Source organism: Apium graveolens, chromosome 6 (genome assembly GCF_009905375.1).
Source record: "Apium graveolens cultivar Ventura chromosome 6, ASM990537v1, whole genome shotgun sequence".
Taxonomy (NCBI): Eukaryota; Viridiplantae; Streptophyta; class Magnoliopsida; order Apiales; family Apiaceae; genus Apium; species Apium graveolens.
The window spans coordinates 289232239-289235406 of record NC_133652.1 but is presented as its reverse complement, the minus strand read 5'-3'; the positions used below and the strand labels follow the sequence as shown (position 1 = coordinate 289235406).

General features: G+C 34.7%; 1 long non-coding RNA gene across 1 annotated transcript; it reads right to left on the bottom strand.

Annotated features, from left to right (window-relative positions):
• Positions 1-1618: 1618 nt before the first annotated feature.
• On the bottom strand, positions 1619-2746 carry LOC141664136 (uncharacterized). The gene is made up of 4 exons (XR_012551849.1): positions 2703-2746; positions 2329-2496; positions 1902-2185; positions 1619-1755 (listed from the first exon to the last, which is right to left on the bottom strand). It is a non-coding gene; the product is annotated as an uncharacterized LOC141664136 (long non-coding RNA).
• Positions 2747-3168: the final 422 nt, after the last annotated feature.

Here is a 3168-nt window from a genome sequence, read left to right as displayed (position 1 = left end):
TCTGATGATAACAATTCAGAAACTGTTATGTGAAGTGGATGTTGATGTAGAGATGATGCAGCTGTGTGCTCTTATGGTGAAGGGTACCACAAAGATAGCCTACAAGAAATTCAAAAAGGGCATGAAGTTTTCTAGGAAAGATGGATGTTCTGTAAAGAAACGGTTCAGAAAGTCTGAAGGCAAAGAAGGAAAGTCTGATAGAGGAGACAACTCAAATGTCAAATGCTACAATTGTGGTGAAAGAGGCCATATCTCTCCTAACTGTAAGAAAGGAAAAGGTGATAAAGGCCAGGAACTTATCACAAAGAAGAAAAACTGGGCAGACACTTCAGATTCTGAAGATGAGGAGAACTATGCCTCGATGGCAAATGCTGATAGCAGTTCTGATGCTGCTGAATTGAAGGTACCTGAAACCACTCTTGCTTTTCTTAGAGATGATATTACTGAGTTGGGATTATATCTTAAAACCATGTTAATTAGTTTTAGAGTTTATACTTTAACAAATGAAAGATTAACATCTGAAAGTCTTGCTCTTAGAAATAGAAATGACTAAATAGAAAATGAGTTAGTTATATTTCATCAAACTTAGAAGAAAAGAGATGAGGCTTTGTATGTTAGAGATGAAGTGCTAAAACTGAATAAATCTCTTAAATCTGATTTAGAAAAGAAAAGAGAAATCATCAGGACTTGGAATAACTCTGGCAGAACAACTCAGAATATATTAACACTACAACATAAGTGGGCTATTGTAATTCCTAAATGGTGTTACAATAATCCTTAAAAGCGTTACAATGGGTCTATTGTAACACCAGGGGGCGTTACATATACGAGCATTACAATAGACACCCTAATGTAACACTGCACTGATCTATTGTAACAAAGAAGAAAATGTTACAATAGGCACATACTGTAACACCAACAGGCCCAAATGTAACACAAAATGAGTGATACAATAACTTGATCAAGATTGCATAAGTGGGACCACCTGTGGGTCCCATATAATTTATTGTAACAGTCTGTTCTGTCAATTGTAACACAAATCTTTTGAATTAAGTAATAGTAGCATTTGTAATCTAACACTAAATTAAAATATACATTACACTATACTAGGCATATGTAACATTTAAAAAGTATTAAAAACAACAAAGTTGTTATCACAAGTATAATAAAAGAAATTACATAATTAACTCTAAGTTTGGCAATTAGTTCATTCCCCTCAACCTTCCTACTATATGTACATCCTGATAACTGCGTCCAATTATAGTAATATGCTCCGTTATTACAAGGAGAGGTCACAAAAATTATACTTGGGTTGTGGCTCGATTCAAGATGATCAGCCATACTATAATTAGCTTTGTACCACCCACTATCCTCTAGAAAATCCAATGTCATCTTTGAGACTACTGACCTCGTATACACTGAACCGGTCATGATTTCATTCGTTAGAAGCGTTTTCTCCCAGTGAGACCTTATATCAAATCTACTTCCTGAATTAATGTACTTGTATCGACTGACCCGGTCATGATTAGAATGAAACTATACTCGTGAATCATCAGTAGGAAAATGACCAGTTGGTAGTTGCAATAGGAAAGATTTTCGTTTTTCCCAACTATCAATACTTCATATACATATCTGACAAGTACAAGTACAAGCCCAACAAAGTACTCATCTACCTTCTTCACTGGCCCATGATATACAGTAAGACCACCTTTTGATAAAAGTACTAAATCATCAAACATCTTGTACAAGGTGTAGCTGAAGCATAGGAAATAGCAATTAGCTTAGCAAAAAGTAAGTACCAGAACATTATTCATTGTTTGAAGACTACATGACATGAACTCGCATGTCAACAGAATCCTATCAAGTGCAATGCTTTTGGAAAATTTTGATGTAGTAATTACCTCGGTTGGTGTACAACCATGTATACATTTACTCCTTCAGCAGCTTCACGGCGAAGTGCTTTCAGTAGTAGACTAGAAGATGAACTATCCAAGCCAGAAGTAGGCTCATATAAGATCAACAGAGAAAGTTCCATAACCATTTCCAGCCCAACGTTTACTCATTTTCTCTGCCCCCAGAGATTCCTTGCTTCTCCACTATCCCAACAATGGAACCCCTCACATTTGATAGCACCAAAGATACAATAACTCTTTCAACAACTAAAACCTTTTATGCCTTTGGCAAACTAACAGGTAATATACATATGCACAAGAGTAAACTACAGTATTAGATTACCACGTGCATAAAATCAGTTAAAGATGTTATCAAAATAAAAATTAAGATACACCACGAAGCACGATTTGGCACGAACAGCATTGGGTGACATACCTGCATCTTGCACTAAACCAAAGATTTTCCTCCACTGTCAAGTTTCCGTTGCTTCTGTTTTAAATTGATGCTAACACGCACTCACATCCTTATGAGTAAATACAGAAATCTGTAACTTACATGAGCATCAGCTCCTGAAGAAATCATGATATTTAGTACAGATTTTACCTACGCAAGTCAACACAGTACTATTAAAATCAATTTTGATGAGACAAATTACAAATATTACCTCATTAGTCTCAACATTGTATATACATTAACTAAATCGTTCATTACAACTTCTACTCATCTTACAAACAATATATGCTAATCAACACATTAATAGTCTATCTAAACATATCTAAACAGAGTTATTACTGCGTATCTAAACATACCCTGTAGCCTAGCAGACACTGAGTATAAGTCATTCTTGTAAATCTTTTAGTACCTTTTCCACTTGGATTCTGTTCATTAGAATCCCACATCCACAGCTTTTGAACACCCCCCGATCCAAGTACCAAAAGACCATTCTAGAATTTGTATATAAAATCCGATAAACCTGGTTTTAGAAGTTTCAGAATTGAAAATCTTATGACAGATGTATCATGAAAAAAAAATAATATACAACTTGGGGAAATCTGATTTATTTTAGATATATCGATTTAAACTTGTCTTCTCATGTTAAACAATAATAATATACAACTTGCCTAGCAATCTTAGTTGCTAAATATTACAAAGTTTCATTACATAACAATCTTTTTCAGTTTGAGAAAAGAATGTACTTGAAACTTGATATCAAATATAGCTCACGACATTAGAAGTAAACAAGGCTACAAGCATTGTCATGGCCTGGACATCACA